Source organism: Mytilus galloprovincialis, chromosome 6 (assembly GCF_965363235.1).
Source record: "Mytilus galloprovincialis chromosome 6, xbMytGall1.hap1.1, whole genome shotgun sequence".
Classification (NCBI taxonomy): domain Eukaryota; kingdom Metazoa; phylum Mollusca; class Bivalvia; order Mytilida; family Mytilidae; genus Mytilus; species Mytilus galloprovincialis.
This window is the reverse complement of record NC_134843.1, coordinates 90223919-90243682: the sequence shown is the minus strand read 5'-3', so window position 1 is coordinate 90243682 and position 19764 is coordinate 90223919.

Here is a 19764-nt window from a genome sequence, read left to right as displayed (position 1 = left end):
TAAATCTACAATTAACGTGTGATAGAGGTTGTCAGTGTTGAAAAAATATATTCCTTATCTCCAATTTTAAAAAATTATAAGGATTAAACGTCAATTAAAGGAATTTATTGGTGTATAAACTTGACCAAGTCACTCACTTCGGACTTTTATGATATGTTTGTGAGTGACTTGATCCAGTTTATACAACAAAAATTCCTTTAAAAAGACGTTTAATCCTAATATATTTTTGCAGAATGAGGTTGAATGTCAGAAATTTTGGAAGTATTTTCATTAAATAGTTAAACTGGTTTAGACATTAAAACCAGCGTATTAAAATTATAAGAATGTAATGTTTATGATGAAATCACAAATCCAAACTCTAGTTATTTTTTGAAATTATTTATTATATTAAAAGAACTGCGGAACAAAAAAATACAGAAAGGGGTCACACGGTAACTTTTCAAATTTCGAATTCATATCAAGAAGTGAATAAGTATATTAACAAAGTAAATATTATTTTATAGCAAAACAATTTTGATTCAAACATACTAATTAGTAAACAGATTTTCAGTTATAAAAATACACACCAGAAAACGAATAAGACCTGAAAGAATGTAACACGGCGATTAATATTATGCATGGACATTACGACCGCAAATTATCAGTTATTATGCTGTAAACATGTATGTATTCATATCAAAGAAAAGCGAAAGATACAATAGGGATTTTCAGACTATTGGATCGAAAATACACTGACAACCCCATGGCTAAAAAATAAAAAGAGAAAAAAGTGCACAAGACACAACATAGAGATTAAAGTTATATCTGCATTATTTAATTCATTGCATCTTTCTCTGTATTCTGCCTTATTTGTAATATATGTATAGACCTTGTATGCTGCTGAAGCAATGTTGTTGCTAATGTTGTATCATGATGGATGGACAACTAGTGAGCCTCCTCATGGGATTTTTGATTATGTAATTACTGAGCCGTTTTAATAAGTAATTATTTGATTACCAGACCAAATATGTCATGATTATTTGATTTAATTAAACAAAACCAAAAAATATTATGTGATTGGACTGGAACACAATTTTTTATTGATGCTTACTCAGCTACCCCATAAAAGGTCTCACTTATGAATGAGGAAAGCAAGGATGTAAAGGAAAGATACCAGACGAACGCAGGCAAAAATGGACAGTTTGAACTATAGACGGTATTATATATACAACTTCGGATTCTAATTGGTCTGATGAGTCTCTTGTAGACGAAAAACGCGTCTGACATTTACAATGGTAATCCTGGTATATATGATGAGTTAATATATACATACGCACACAAGGAGGGTTACATGAAATTTAGAAAAGTAAGCAATAGAAAAAATAATTACTTTTTAATTGTACGTCGAAAAAAACAGTAAAAAAAAAAAACAATAATCCGACTGACAAAGATTTGTATTTTCTGCGAAAGTCAATTATTCATTAAAATAAGACAAACATCACTGAAGGGCCTGATGGGGATGGAATGTGGGGTCTCATCACGATTCACAGAACATAAATTTCCATGATCACGGATCACGAAAATATAAAAAAATCAAAATCTGTAGAAAAACGGTTCACGATATCGAAAATGAGCCGATCACGAAGAACGGAAATAATCCATCAAGCCCCTCATCACTTTTTTATTCATCATTTACTCAAATAAGCAAATCAATAAAATTAAAAAAATATAGATTATCGTTTTCTCGAGAGATATACCATCGGCAGCATTCATGAATGTAAAATTAATCAAACTCCTGATTTAATATCCTAAACTATTGAATGGCGTATACACGACTAAGTTGCAAACAGAAGCAGTAAGTTAGTTCCCAAAAGATTCTGAAGTACTTGTGTCAAATTAAAAAAAAAGCAATACAATTGTCGTCAGAATAAATTGAAATGTGTGTAAAAAAACTAACTACGCGTTCATATAACCATTTTATGGGGGAAACATTGTGTCGTAATTAACTTACCGTATCTAAAGACCCAATTTTCTATCAGATAATATTCAAATATAATGAGTTGACACTATTTTACATAATCAAAAGTAAGAGCAAACATCGCTGTGTTTGATTATTGTATCAAGTACACAGAAAGGTTTGTCGTTGTTGTCTTTACCTATGGGAAAATTCAAAATGGAAAGTTCTCATATCAAATGGCAAAATCCAAAGCCAAAACACTTTAAAAGAATGGAAAACAACTGTCATATTACTGACTTGGTACAGACATTTTCTGATGTAGAAAATGGGGGATTAACCCTGGTTCTGCAGCCAGCTAAACATCTGGCTTGTATGACAGTCGCACAATATTGACAAAAATGTGTTAATAAAGCAAATCGACATGAAAGGTAAAAATGGCAAAAATAGGGGAACAGCAGTCAACATTGTGTTTTGATCTTTATCCCTATAAAACAAAAAAAATTGTCAACAAGATTGGTGCTCGTTTTTTTTTCGATTCGTTCCACTGATTAATATAGTTGAGTATTTAATTGTGTCAGGTTAAATGGACGTACGAATTTATGATTTTACCTTGAAGGACGGTACTTTTGTAAATCCTTTTTTTAATTGGTCTGATTTCGTGCAATTTCACCAATAAACTATCACTGCTCCCATAACCCTACCACCAACCTCATTTACTTGCATCGTTGAATAGATATGTTAATTTCATAATCAAGTTTGTAAGCATAAACGGGATCGATAAGAATTAATGGAAACGTTTTATCTTTTATCAATATTTTTGTTAATATGCCTTTTGATTGAGTTAACTAACCATTTCACTTTATATTTTATAGTGTATCTTTCTATGTAGCTATTGTTTCGGGTAAACCCACTGCATTTGTTTGCACCTGGCATTAATGTTGTCAGTAATCAAAGCCGGACTTCAAAGTTATTGTAACACTGCCTATTCTAGAGATGGCGTCAATTAGATGCGGATATTTAAAAATTCCGAAGATTTTTTTAGAATACATAAAATATAAGACTCTTTGATCTTGCGCTTGTATTACAACATTTGACTTTTTTATACTTTACACAAGTATTCCCATTCCAAAACATAAATAATCTGATTGATAATTTAGTCTTAGATGCATGATTTTTCTCTTTGTTGTTATTTTGCTTTGAAATAGCTGTCAGTTACTGCAAGTAATCTCAGATCAGTACTTAGTGTCTTTTTGTTTCTGGGATATACAAGTACCGAGCCACGTCCACTCTGTGTTTTTGTAAGATGTATTTCTATTTATATAAATTAAATGAGTTAAGCCTTTTTCAACTGTTATTGTTTAGTCCATTCTTATGTTGTAATGTTACACCACTTTCCCAGGTATGAAAAAGGAGGGCGGGGTTGATCCTGCTTAAAGTTTTACTCCGCCGCATTCTTTAGTATGTGCCTGTCAAGGATCCAGAAATTTAGTGGTTGTCGTTTGTTGATGTGTTACATATTTGTTATGTGTTCATGTTAAGTGTATAAATATACTTTGCGGTATGGGCTTTGATCATTGTTGAAGGCCATGCGATGATCAATAGTTGTTAATTTCTTTATCATTCGGTATCTTGTGGAGAGTTGTATCATTGGCAATACTAGTTTCCTGTCTGAAAAAGGGATAATTCCTACTTTGTAAACAAATCACTCTGATTTAAACAGACTGACATTATCAAGATGTCTGAGTTTTTAAATGAAAACATACATGTATATGTTTCGTTTGAAGGACAAAATTTTTCAATAACATATCGGCATTCCCATAAAAAACCAATTGTGTCCCTCTTCTTGCCAACTTTGTCCTTTATTGTTATGATGCTGATTTCATACATGAACTTATCCTTTAACTTTACTTTCCGCTATATAGATGAATTCTCTCACTTAATAACTCAAAATGTGGTGAATATGTTTAAAGCATCTATCAATCGAACGAGAGATAATGGATATATCAGATACAGTTAAGTCTGCCTCATATATTGACTTATATCTACAAATTGACAATGAGGTAACTTACCATTTCTATGTAGCAACATTCCAGCAGCGCCTGCATATGGAATATGTATCTCCCAATTTTTACAATTGTTACAATGTTCCCTGATTTGTATTTCCAATCATGATTTCCTTGATAGAGGGTTGCTTCTCATAAGAAATTATTTCAAAGCTATTAAAAAAAACCAAATGGTGACTTTAAAAATCATCCCTTCTAAAAATTCCCGAACGCCTTCACGAGTCTGTTGACCGTTATGGAATATCCGTTTCACAGATGATATCGGATATGTTCCTTATGTCGAAAGTACTATCCTGTTTCCTTTCACGAATGGCCTAGCGAATTATACTATTAATTGGGTTTGTAATAACATGATCAACTCGACGGATGGCTACAGAGACCATCCCTAGTTTTTTGTTGGGTTCGTGTTGCGTAATCTTTAGTTTTTAGTTTTCTATGCTGTGTACTATTAATTGTCTGTTTATCGTTTCTTTTTTATCCATTGCGTTGTTTATTTTTGATCTATGGATTTGAATGTCCCTACGGTATTTTTCGCCTCTCTTTTCTAAGTCAGGAACCTGATGTTCAAGAGTTGTCGTTTGTTGATTTGGCTCATGACTATTTCTCGATTTCCCACTTTTTTATATAGACTAGGCTCCGTGTTGAAGACCATACATTGACCTATTATGGTTTACTTTTACAAATTGTGACTTGGATGGAGAATACCACATTTTCTTATATCTATAGACCGATGGTTTTTCAGTTTGAATGGTTTAACCTAAGTCTTTTTTTAGCCTTTTATAGCTTGTTGTTTGGTGTGAGACCATACTCCGTGTTGAAACCCGTACTTTGACATTTAATTGTTTACTTTTACCAATTGTGACTTGGATGAAGAGTTGTCTCATTGGCACTCATACCACATCTTCTGTTTTCTATGTGTATGGTTTCTCCGATTTTTTCCCCTTGATCCTCATATTTTCTAAGTTATTCCTTTGTTTCTAGCAATGTTGAATATAATCGTTTACTTTTTGTGACTTGGATGGATAGTTGTCTCATTAGCACTCATACCTCATCTTCTTATATCTAGATACAATATCTTATTCATAACAATAACGAATGTCGTGACATTGTCATATACTTATGCCGTTAATATAACAATTGACTTTAAAGAACTTGAGAAATTATTACATATATTTACCGATTTTATTTCAAATTGGTCGACATAAAAAAATAGCGAACATTTAAAATTATTCGAGTTTTAAGTTATGAGCTAGTAATTTCCAGTTTGTTATTTACAATATTTTTTACTACCAATAACATCAATACACCGACAGCAATCAATGTTTATATGTATGAAGACTGAAATTAAAGGAGTTCCACAATAATTCTCATTTCCTTTTGTCTATCCTATAACCTGTTAATATCATTCTGCTTGCATTCGTAGTCATACGCAAATGATTTATAAATTAGTGTACGATGGTTAACAACCCTCAATTATTTCTGCAGCAATTTTTACTTCCCTTTCAAACAAAGCAATATTTATATATATTACTAGTAGCATGATAGATATGATATTTCTAAAATTATCTCTTTGCAGTTTTCCTACATCTAAATTAAGTAATATTACTTAGTTTTGCTGTTTCCGCAGACGTATTACTTAAATGATGTTACACAAACTTTAAGGGATATATTTGCGCTTAGATATGAGTCCTAATAAGCCAATAAAACACTTAAATATCATTGTAAAATAAACATATACATCATATGCATGTTATTATTTTCATCCTTCTTTAAAGTTACGTTTTTGTAGCATTTTATAATTTATTGAAATGAAACGATATGCGTATCTAAAAATTAAATCAGGAAAATTGTAGGGAACACCCGTAGTTTCTACTAAATATTTTGTTTTTTTATTTTTTCAGTGATATAATATTTTATTTGAATTTTACATTTGTTAGAGAAACATGAAGTACAGTTACCTTATCCCCCTTGTAAACGTGAATATATTGATTATCAGTGGTAAGGTTAGTACTTGTTGATATTACATTAAGTCAGTTGCTATTTAAAGGGGCACTAGCTACGAGATACATAAACAATCTAAAATATGATTTTGTTTGTTCAATCATTTATGAAAAGGAAACAGTGAAATGATAATTCGTTTCTAGTATCTAGTATGGTTCAATTTTGTCAGAAAGAAACTGGAAATATAATATTCACTTACAAATGAATACACATTCATGTGTACTTCAATTTAAACCCTCAGCTAGAGATGGAAAACACGTGAATTATGTGTGTATAATTTGTTTAAGGAAAGGAATGTCGAAATTGAATGTGAAACAAGGGTAAATTTTTCAATAGACCGGTTGGATCCACAAAAACAAATATTTTTATACAGGTGAAAACGATGACTAATATACATTTTTAATCTATATTCTGAAATAAAACAGACTACGAAAAATCCAATTGCACAAGATGCTTTATCTATTTATATCTTTATTTATATTTATGTCACTTATATGACACTGGTTAGTCTTGTGTGGACGGAGCGCACTTCTGGCGTATTGAATTTTAAACCTGGTACCTTTTGTTAGCTATTATTCTCCTATTTATTTGTATTGTAGTCCTGTAATGTTATGTTGTCATTTGAATGTCACATTGAACATTGTTATTAAAGCGAGAGGTTTGGCATGCCACAAAACCCGGTTAAACCCACCATTTTTTCTGCAAAAAAATTCCTGTACCAAGTCAGGAATATATCAATTGTCATATTATAGTTCGTTTCTGTGTGTTACATTTTAATGTTGTGTTACTGTTGTGTCGTGTATTTCTTCTTATATTTGAGTGTGAATTCACATTACAATAAGACGTGTCACGGTACTTTTTTTATCCCAAATTCATATTTACTGTTCATGTTATATTTGTTATTTTCATCGGATTTTGTATAATGCTTAGTTCGTTTCTTGTGTGTTACATTTTAATGTTGTGTTGTTGTTCTCCTCTTATATTTAATGCGTTTCCCTCAGTTGTAATTGTAACCAGGATTTGTTTTTTTTCTATCGATTTATAAGTGTGGAACAGCGGTATACTACTGTTGCCTTTATTTATATGGTCATCGAAAGTATTCGGATACTAACTGGATGGCTAATTAGATGGCGTCTAGACTAAAATACACACGAAACTAAGCTACATATTCTCAATCCCAGGACCTGTAAATTGTTTTTGTTGGTCTTTTTATAACTTGGGTGAATGTTTTAGGGAGGGATGTTCTTAGGGAGGGATACATCCTACTTTGTAAAGGATCACTCTGATTCAAACAAAAACTTCTCTAAAACTGATATTATCAAGATGCTTGATTTCTTGATGTGTTTTTCAACAGACTGTCGGCATTCCAATGCGAACAAACTGTTCCCCTCTACTTGCCGACTTGTTTCTTTATTATTATGACGCTGACTTCATGCAGGAACTTCTTAGGAAGAAAGATAAGAAGTTAGCAATATCCGTTAACTATACTTTCCGCTATATAGATGATGTTCTTTCACTAAATAATTCAAAATTTGGTGACTATGTGGAACGCATCTATCCCATCGAACTAGAGATAAAGGATACTACAGATACAGTTAAGTCGGCCTCATATCTTGACTTACATCTAGAAATTGACAATGAGGGTCGGTTGAAAACAAAACTTTACGACAAAAGTGATGATTTCAGCTTTCCAATTGTGAACTTTCCATTTCTAAGTAGCAACATTCCAGCAGCACCTGCATACGGGGTATATATCTCCCAATTGATACGATATTCCCGTGCTTGCATTTCCTATCATGATTTTCTTGATAAAGGATTGCTGCTCACAAGGAAGCTATTAAACAAAGAGTTACAAATGGTGAAGTTGAAATCATCCCTTCGTAAATTTTACGGACGCCATCACGAGTTGGTTGACCGTTATGGAATAATCGTTTCACAAATGATATCGGATATGTTCCTTACGTCATAACTACAATCCCCTTCCTTTTAAAGAATGTTACCTACCGAATGAGACTATTTACCGGATGTGTTATCACATAGGCAACACGACGGGTGCCACATGTGGATTTGCTTACCCTTCAAGAGCACCAATGATCACCCCTAGTTTTTTGTTTGGGTTCGTGTCGTTTATTCTTTAGTTTGCTATGTTGTGTCATGTGTACTATTGTTTGTCTGTTTGTCGTTTTCATTTCTAGCCATGGCGTTGTCAGTTTATTTTAGATTTATGTGCGTGACTGTCCCTTTGGTATCTTTCGTCCCTCTTTTACGAGCATCACTGAAGAGACAAGTATTGTCGAAATGCGCATCTGGTATAGAAAAATTGGTACCGTCATTGTTATAACATTTTTATAAATCAATTATCAGCATTTGAGTCAAATTGATGAACATGAATTTGACATCTAGTGCCCCTTTAAAACTAAATCATGCAATATATTAATAAGGATGCCGCAGAATTAAAAGATTAATACATTTAGCATACGAACATACTTTTAATTAAGAAAGGAAAAAAAAGAATGTGTCAGAGAAACAACAATCAGACCAAAGAGCAATTACTAGCAGAAGGTCACCAATGGGTCTCCAACACAGCGAGTAAAAACGCATTATACAAAATCCGATGAAAATATCATAAGTTTAAACGCACTCCTAGTCTGATGGTTCAATAGGTAACAGAAAAACCAAGCAAATGACAATTTTCGATATATTTTCCTTATAAATGTTTTTTCATCAATTTTTTTTTCATGCAAAGAAAACGAAAGTCGTCAAAATCATTTTATTCTTAAGATATAAGGTTGCGGGCGTCATCATGTAAAATATATGCCATCGGTGTGATTCATTGAGGCATGCGTTATAGTAGAACAATTCAAACCCCTTTTAAATCATGTGCTTAATAAAACAATGCATGTAAACTCATATGCAGTTAACAAAGGCTATTTTGGTTTAATGTTAACGTCCTGAGGCTATAACCAACAAATTCAGAAAGCAATTTTCTAAAGAATGTACGGAGAGAAAAATCATGTATCAGTAAGTCATCGACTATATATATAATTGTTATCGCAGTTCTATGTCATGGACAACATACATCACTGATCGGGAAGTTTTCTCCATGGCATACATGTATCTTTATGAAGCAAAGAGAACTATATAGGTAGTTACTAATTTATATTGTAATTATACCTGCTAGACTTATGTCATGTTATTTTCATGTTATATTCAGGAAACAATTAAACATTCGATGGACAACAAGTGACATTTCAATGAACTTTTCTTCTCAAACTTATAGTGAAACTTTTCCACATACGAAAAATAAATATACTAGAAGAGAGAGATTAGTTCATGGAATTAAACAAATGTTTTGACAGGCTGAAAGAGTTTTCAGAAATTTTCATAGCAATTATGCATGTGTCATTCTTTAACCATATTTATGGAATCTTTCTGTTGTAAGTGTTAAGATACATACGTGTTATATTAAACACAATAATGACATAAAAATGACTTATCATCTCATAACTCTATGAAGGGTTGAAATAGGATCCTTTTGATATTTACTGAAAAAAAGTATGTGTAAAAACAAAACAGCATAGATAAAAGTCTTTACATTAAAATATTCACATATCTCTGTAAGAACAAAGCCAATAATAAACCATATATATAGCGTCACGTTGTAGGTTTTTTTTTTTATATAAACGGCATACCCATTTATTGGCTGAACTGAAATTTTCAAACTTAACATACCATAAATTAAGGCGGCAGTAATTTAACGAATTTGTCGTATAGCAAATCAGCAAAGGAGAAGGTAACCCAAACAACAATAAAAACATGAAATCGCTGTAAGTCTAAAAAGAACGAGATCGGCTGCGTCGACTGGGCGTTTATGCATGTCGCTATATATGAATCACTCACTCTGCGAATCCGCACTATGTCGAAATGTCACATTTTGGAATAGAAAAAAAAGATAGGTAAACCACAGTGCAGACGACTAATCACGGTATTTAAAGACCAAGGTTCACGAAAGGATGTCGCTATTGAGTTGAAACACCAACTGTTCGTATTGGTCTATTAATAAGTTTTGTATGATCCTGACTGCAACAATTATAGTGTTTTGATTTCAATCGCAAATCCCCATAAGTCTGATGGAGCTTTTATTCGTGTATGGACAAAAAGTAAAACTCCAAAAATACCGAACGCCGGGGAAAGTTCAAACAGTCCAATCAAATGCCAAAAATCAAAAGCTAAAACATATCAAACGAATGAATAACAACTGTCATTTTCCTGACTTGATACCAGCATTTTCTTATGTAGAAAATGGTGGACAAAACCTGGATCCCAACCCTTCTTATAAATTACGTATATATTGAGACTTCACGAACAATAAGAAGTTCGTGTAGCCTCACCTCTTCTTGTATTGTCATCCGGTATGATAGAAAGTATTTTCAAGCTAAGAAACAGAAAACTGACAATTGAACAGTTAGACTCAATTTTTGACATAGATTTATTTTTAAAGTCATTCATCTGTACCAATATCGATTAAAACTTCTGACCTTCATGTTTTGGTAGAAATAAATATCAAGTTCACTCTGATTTAAAGGATGCAATCAATTCCTGTAATGTAGGATATTGAGTGACAGGGACAGCGTCAATACATCTGAAAGTTATATCTAACTTTAACGGATTTGCAAAATTGTGTTTTGCTTTTTGTCTAAGAAAATGTTATGTATTTATTCTGCTTCATATGGGCACAAGAAACATAAAGTTAAACAATAACACATATGAAATTTACATGTATATCCCGGAAGAGAACTGTCCATTAGGGTTACATACTTTGTACAAATTAAATTACCAGTTGTCGGTTGCGATAGAAAAAAATGTGTTGTATTTTGATGAAATCACCGGAGTATACGTTTCTGAACTGAGTTAAACCTAAAACGAAAATTTGTATCGACAATTCAAAATTTTGTAAAAACAATCTCTGTTTAAAAGGAATATGTATATGAGCCTTCAGTTCAACATCCACATAGTTATTTAGGTTAAAACTAACATTAGAAATTGAGCACACGAACAATAATAGCAGGCCTAAGGCCGATAAGATAATAACATCATGTTAAAAATTTCCAGCCATTATATATCATATCAAGTTCTATTGCATTTTGTCTGAAAGCTTGCAATTAAAAATTTCATCACACCACAAAATATATGTTAACTGCTGTTAAATAAGCTCTACAGACAAAACACATATCTAATTGTTATTTAAACGGTTCTCAAGCATATGTCAAAGAAGTAATGTTGTCTACTTAGCATTAAACGTAAAACTGACGTCTTGTTTTACCATGTAAATGTTTTATGAGTTTATTTATAGCTTCTGAAATTTTTTTCATAGTATAAACACAATTTGTCTAACAATAAATTGTTAACATACTTGTGCTTCATGTTCATATGGTGAAATCATAATCTTTCAGTCAGTTTATTTGAAGTCTGGAGCTGGCATGTCAGTTAACTGCTAGTAGTCTGTTGTTATTTATGTATTATTGTCATTTTGTTTATTTTCTTTGGTTACATCTTCTGACATCAGACTCGGACTTCTCTTGGATTGAATTTTAATGTGCGTATTGTTATGCGTTTACTTTTCTACATTGGCTAGAGGTATAGGGGGAGGGTTGAGATCTCACAAACATGTTTAACCCCGCCGCATTTTTGCGCCTGTCCCAAGTCAGGAGCCGCTGGCCTTTGTTAGTCTTGTATTATTTTAATTTTAGTTTCTTGTGTACAATTTGGAAATTAGTATGACGTTTATTATCACTGCACTAGTATATATTTGTTTAGGGGCTAGCTGAAGGACGCCTCCGGGTGCGGGAATTTCTCGCTACATTGAAGACCTGTTGGTGACCTTCTGCTGTTGTTTTTTCCTATGGTCGGGTTGTTGTCTCTTTGGCACATTCCCCATTTCCATTCTCAATTTTATCAGTTTCAAAATTGCAGTTATGACCACATAAATATCGTCTGTTTTTGTTCTTGGTAATGTTTGATTGCTTTTAAAAGCAGAAATAAACATGTTTCAATAATTTATAACTTTCAAAAGTATACAATTTGAAATAAAGCAATTACATGCTATCAGATTTACCGCTACTGGATACTGTGATGTAAGATCCCACGAGAGGTTTAGAAATGTTTAAGGAAAGGAATGTCGAAATTGAATGTGAAACAAGGGTAAATTTTTCAATAGACCGGTTGGATCCACAAAAACAAATATTTTTATACAGGTGAAAACGATGACTAATATACATTTTTAATCTATATTCTGAAATAAAACAGACTACGAAAAATCCAATTGCACAAGATGCTTTATCTATTTATATCTTTATTTATATTTATGTCACTTATATGACACTGGTTAGTCTTGTGTGGACGGAGCGCACTTCTGGCGTATTGAATTTTAAACCTGGTACCTTTTGTTAGCTATTATTCTCCTATTTATTTGTATTGTAGTCCTGTAATGTTATGTTGTCATTTGAATGTCACATTGAACATTGTTATTAAAGCGAGAGGTTTGGCATGCCACAAAACCCGGTTAAACCCACCATTTTTTCTGCAAAAAAATTCCTGTACCAAGTCAGGAATATATCAATTGTCATATTATAGTTCGTTTCTGTGTGTTACATTTTAATGTTGTGTTACTGTTGTGTCGTGTATTTCTTCTTATATTTGAGTGTGAATTCACATTACAATAAGACGTGTCACGGTACTTTTTTTATCCCAAATTCATATTTACTGTTCATGTTATATTTGTTATTTTCATCGGATTTTGTATAATGCTTAGTTCGTTTCTTGTGTGTTACATTTTAATGTTGTGTTGTTGTTCTCCTCTTATATTTAATGCGTTTCCCTCAGTTGTAATTGTAACCAGGATTTGTTTTTTTTCTATCGATTTATAAGTGTGGAACAGCGGTATACTACTGTTGCCTTTATTTATATGGTCATCGAAAGTATTCGGATACTAACTGGATGGCTAATTAGATGGCGTCTAGACTAAAATACACACGAAACTAAGCTACATATTCTCAATCCCAGGACCTGTAAATTGTTTTTGTTGGTCTTTTTATAACTTGGGTGAATGTTTTAGGGAGGGATGTTCTTAGGGAGGGATACATCCTACTTTGTAAAGGATCACTCTGATTCAAACAAAAACTTCTCTAAAACTGATATTATCAAGATGCTTGATTTCTTGATGTGTTTTTCAACAGACTGTCGGCATTCCAATGCGAACAAACTGTTCCCCTCTACTTGCCGACTTGTTTCTTTATTATTATGACGCTGACTTCATGCAGGAACTTCTTAGGAAGAAAGATAAGAAGTTAGCAATATCCGTTAACTATACTTTCCGCTATATAGATGATGTTCTTTCACTAAATAATTCAAAATTTGGTGACTATGTGGAACGCATCTATCCCATCGAACTAGAGATAAAGGATACTACAGATACAGTTAAGTCGGCCTCATATCTTGACTTACATCTAGAAATTGACAATGAGGGTCGGTTGAAAACAAAACTTTACGACAAAAGTGATGATTTCAGCTTTCCAATTGTGAACTTTCCATTTCTAAGTAGCAACATTCCAGCAGCACCTGCATACGGGGTATATATCTCCCAATTGATACGATATTCCCGTGCTTGCATTTCCTATCATGATTTTCTTGATAAAGGATTGCTGCTCACAAGGAAGCTATTAAACAAAGAGTTACAAATGGTGAAGTTGAAATCATCCCTTCGTAAATTTTACGGACGCCATCACGAGTTGGTTGACCGTTATGGAATAATCGTTTCACAAATGATATCGGATATGTTCCTTACGTCATAACTACAATCCCCTTCCTTTTAAAGAATGTTACCTACCGAATGAGACTATTTACCGGATGTGTTATCACATAGGCAACACGACGGGTGCCACATGTGGATTTGCTTACCCTTCAAGAGCACCAATGATCACCCCTAGTTTTTTGTTTGGGTTCGTGTCGTTTATTCTTTAGTTTGCTATGTTGTGTCATGTGTACTATTGTTTGTCTGTTTGTCGTTTTCATTTCTAGCCATGGCGTTGTCAGTTTATTTTAGATTTATGTGCGTGACTGTCCCTTTGGTATCTTTCGTCCCTCTTTTACGAGCATCACTGAAGAGACAAGTATTGTCGAAATGCGCATCTGGTATAGAAAAATTGGTACCGTCATTGTTATAACATTTTTATAAATCAATTATCAGCATTTGAGTCAAATTGATGAACATGAATTTGACATCTAGTGCCCCTTTAAAACTAAATCATGCAATATATTAATAAGGATGCCGCAGAATTAAAAGATTAATACATTTAGCATACGAACATACTTTTAATTAAGAAAGGAAAAAAAAGAATGTGTCAGAGAAACAACAATCAGACCAAAGAGCAATTACTAGCAGAAGGTCACCAATGGGTCTCCAACACAGCGAGTAAAAACGCATTATACAAAATCCGATGAAAATATCATAAGTTTAAACGCACTCCTAGTCTGATGGTTCAATAGGTAACAGAAAAACCAAGCAAATGACAATTTTCGATATATTTTCCTTATAAATGTTTTTTCATCAATTTTTTTTTCATGCAAAGAAAACGAAAGTCGTCAAAATCATTTTATTCTTAAGATATAAGGTTGCGGGCGTCATCATGTAAAATATATGCCATCGGTGTGATTCATTGAGGCATGCGTTATAGTAGAACAATTCAAACCCCTTTTAAATCATGTGCTTAATAAAACAATGCATGTAAACTCATATGCAGTTAACAAAGGCTATTTTGGTTTAATGTTAACGTCCTGAGGCTATAACCAACAAATTCAGAAAGCAATTTTCTAAAGAATGTACGGAGAGAAAAATCATGTATCAGTAAGTCATCGACTATATATATAATTGTTATCGCAGTTCTATGTCATGGACAACATACATCACTGATCGGGAAGTTTTCTCCATGGCATACATGTATCTTTATGAAGCAAAGAGAACTATATAGGTAGTTACTAATTTATATTGTAATTATACCTGCTAGACTTATGTCATGTTATTTTCATGTTATATTCAGGAAACAATTAAACATTCGATGGACAACAAGTGACATTTCAATGAACTTTTCTTCTCAAACTTATAGTGAAACTTTTCCACATACGAAAAATAAATATACTAGAAGAGAGAGATTAGTTCATGGAATTAAACAAATGTTTTGACAGGCTGAAAGAGTTTTCAGAAATTTTCATAGCAATTATGCATTAATGACATAAAAATGACTTATCATCTCATAACTCTATGAAGGGTTGAAATAGGATCCTTTTGATATTTACTGAAAAAAAGTATGTGTAAAAACAAAACAGCATAGATAAAAGTCTTTACATTAAAATATTCACATATCTCTGTAAGAACAAAGCCAATAATAAACCACATATATAGCGTCACGTTGTAGGTTTTTTTTTTATATAAACGGCATACCCATTTATTGGCTGAACTGAAATTTTCAAACTTAACATACCATAAATTAAGGCGGCAGTAATTTAACGAATTTGTCGTATAGCAAATCAGCAAAGGAGAAGGTAACCCAAACAACAATAAAAACATGAAATCGCTGTAAGTCTAAAAAGAACGAGATCGGCTGCGTCGACTGGGCGTTTATGCATGTCGCTATATATGAATCACTCACTCTGCGAATCCGCACTATGTCGAAATGTCACATTTTGGAATAGAAAAAAAAGATAGGTAAACCACAGTGCAGACGACTAATCACGGTATTTAAAGACCAAGGTTCACGAAAGGATGTCGCTATTGAGTTGAAACACCAACTGTTCGTATTGGTCTATTAATAAGTTTTGTATGATCCTGACTGCAACAATTATAGTGTTTTGATTTCAATCGCAAATCCCCATAAGTCTGATGGAGCTTTTATTCGTGTATGGACAAAAAGTAAAACTCCAAAAATACCGAACGCCGGGGAAAGTTCAAACAGTCCAATCAAATGCCAAAAATCAAAAGCTAAAACATATCAAACGAATGAATAACAACTGTCATTTTCCTGACTTGATACCAGCATTTTCTTATGTAGAAAATGGTGGACAAAACCTGGATCCCAACCCTTCTTATAAATTACGTATATATTGAGACTTCACGAACAATAAGAAGTTCGTGTAGCCTCACCTCTTCTTGTATTGTCATCCGGTATGATAGAAAGTATTTTCAAGCTAAGAAACAGAAAACTGACAATTGAACAGTTAGACTCAATTTTTGACATAGATTTATTTTTAAAGTCATTCATCTGTACCAATATCGATTAAAACTTCTGACCTTCATGTTTTGGTAGAAATAAATATCAAGTTCACTCTGATTTAAAGGATGCAATCAATTCCTGTAATGTAGGATATTGAGTGACAGGGACAGCGTCAATACATCTGAAAGTTATATCTAACTTTAACGGATTTGCAAAATTGTGTTTTGCTTTTTGTCTAAGAAAATGTTATGTATTTATTCTGCTTCATATGGGCACAAGAAACATAAAGTTAAACAATAACACATATGAAATTTACATGTATATCCCGGAAGAGAACTGTCCATTAGGGTTACATACTTTGTACAAATTAAATTACCAGTTGTCGGTTGCGATAGAAAAAAATGTGTTGTATTTTGATGAAATCACCGGAGTATACGTTTCTGAACTGAGTTAAACCTAAAACGAAAATTTGTATCGACAATTCAAAATTTTGTAAAAACAATCTCTGTTTAAAAGGAATATGTATATGAGCCTTCAGTTCAACATCCACATAGTTATTTAGGTTAAAACTAACATTAGAAATTGAGCACACGAACAATAATAGCAGGCCTAAGGCCGATAAGATAATAACATCATGTTAAAAATTTCCAGCCATTATATATCATATCAAGTTCTATTGTCTGAAAGCTTGCAATTAAAAATTTCATCACACCACAAAATATATGTTAACTGCTGTTAAATAAGCTCTACAGACAAAACACATATCTAATTGTTATTTAAACGGTTCTCAAGCATATGTCAAAGAAGTAATGTTGTCTACTTAGCATTAAACGTAAAACTGACGTCTTGTTTTACCATGTAAATGTTTTATGAGTTTATTTATAGCTTCTGAAATTTTTTTCATAGTATAAACACAATTTGTCTAACAATAAATTGTTAACATACTTGTGCTTCATGTTCATATGATGAAATCATAATCTTTCAGTCAGTTTATTTGAAGTCTGGAGCTGGCATGTCAGTTAACTGCTAGTAGTCTGTTGTTATTTATGTATTATTGTCATTTTGTTTATTTTCTTTGGTTACATCTTCTGACATCAGACTCGGACTTCTCTTGGATTGAATTTTAATGTGCGTATTGTTATGCGTTTACTTTTCTACATTGGCTAGAGGTATAGGGGGAGGGTTGAGATCTCACAAACATGTTTAACCCCGCCGCATTTTTGCGCCTGTCCCAAGTCAGGAGCCGCTGGCCTTTGTTAGTCTTGTATTATTTTAATTTTAGTTTCTTGTGTACAATTTGGAAATTAGTATGACGTTTATTATCACTGCACTAGTATATATTTGTTTAGGGGCTAGCTGAAGGACGCCTCCGGGTGCGGGAATTTCTCGCTACATTGAAGACCTGTTGGTGACCTTCTGCTGTTGTTTTTTCCTATGGTCGGGTTGTTGTCTCTTTGGCACATTCCCCATTTCCATTCTCAATTTTATCAGTTTCAAAATTGCAGTTATGACCACATAAATATCGTCTGTTTTTGTTCTTGGTAATGTTTGATTGCTTTTAAAAGCAGAAATAAACATGTTTCAATAATTTATAACTTTCAAAAGTATACAATTTGAAATAAAGCAATTACATGCTATCAGATTTACCGCTACTGGATACTGTGATGTAAGATCCCACGAGAGGTTTGGAAATGAAAACGTAGCGTTAGCTTATTGACTAGGATTTAAGCTTAATGCCTAATTTCACTTATTGCCGCTAACATATACATACAAGCTTCTATACATTTGACATATATTCCTTAAGACGAATTTATATACAAACTAACGCCTTACACAAACTGAAATGTTAGTAAAATAGTTAGAAGGAAAATTATATTTTATATATTTGTATGTCATGTTCGAATTTTTTAAGGTAACGGATCATGATAGATGCGTATACATTATAGCAGGTAATAGTTATCAAAGGTACCAGGATTATAATTTGATACGCCAGAAGCGCGTTTCGTCTACATAAGACTCATCAGTTACGCTCATATCAAAAACGTTATAAAGTACAAAGTTGACGAGCATTGAGGATAAAATATTCAAAAAAAGTTGTGCCAAATACAGCTAAGGTAATCTATGCCTGGAATAAGAAAATCCTTAGTTTTTTTTCGAAAAGTTCAACGTTTTGTAAACAGGAAATTCTTAAAAATGACCACATTATTGATATTCATGTCAACACCGAAATGTTGACTACTGGGCTGGTGTTACCCTCGGTGACGAAATGTATTGTAATAATATACTTTATGAAATTAATACATTTTCAATTGCAACATAGATGTTTCCTAGAAGCAAGATGGACGATTTTGACTGAATTTAGGAATCTGAGAAGTAGCATACCGTTTACTCTAACGAAACACTATGATGTATGAGGGTTACTGGTAGCTATTAAAACAAAATCTCCAAGTGGTAAAGACATTTTGATAGATTGGTGAAGGTGAACTCATCCCTTCGTATTAAATATGTCCCAATTGTCGTAACCACAATCCGTCCTGTTGTCTCGAAATTGAACTACTTAATTAAACTTATCACCGGATGTGTACTAATTTGAGCACCAGGACTGATGTCACAGGTGGAGCATGATCTGTGTATCCTCTCAGAGCACCTTAGATCACGCCAATATTGTTTGAAAGCAGAGTCTTTAGTTATCGAGGTTGTATTTTGTGTACAGTGGGTTTTCTTTATTTGCCATGTTGTTTTGCTACTGATAAGTTCGAGTGGCCTGTTGGTATCTTTCGTTTCTATTATACAGAGTTGGAGTCGTAGTGAGCGAAAACAAAACAGGTTTAGCCCTCAATTATGTTCAGTAAATGCCTGTACCGCGTTAAGAATATGGCAGTTCTTCCATTCGTTTAATTGATTTGTCAGGTGTTATGTTTGATTGTGTTAGTTTTTAGGGACTTCCCTTATAGGATTTACCTTCAGTTCGGTTTTCATTTTTTAAAACAAAAGAATGACGCCATTTATATAACTAACCATTGTTGTATCTACTGATAATTACTTAGTAGCACTCTTATCAAAACAGTTAGAAGATTACAACGTCGAAGAACATTAAAAACCAAACATTCCAAAACGTTGTGCCAAATTAAGGCAGCAATAGTTAACCGCTGTTCAAAATTCATAAATAGATTGAGAGAAAACAAATCCGACGAAAAACATTTTTGACAGTGATTGGACATAATTTAGTGTTCCGACAGAATTTAACATTTATAAAAAGTAAAATAACAATAATGATCACATCAATGAAAATGAATGATACGTGATGACATTGCTTACTAGTACTGTCTACTACGCTGGTGATAATCTCGACGACTAAACGCCCATCACCAATGGTTTGAAGTTACTGGTTGTAAAACAAAACCAAAGTCAAAGATATCTAGTTCATTCTCAAGATCTATAGATGTTATGTAAACAACTATTGGGCAGGTTGTGACTCAATTATATATTACATTACAAT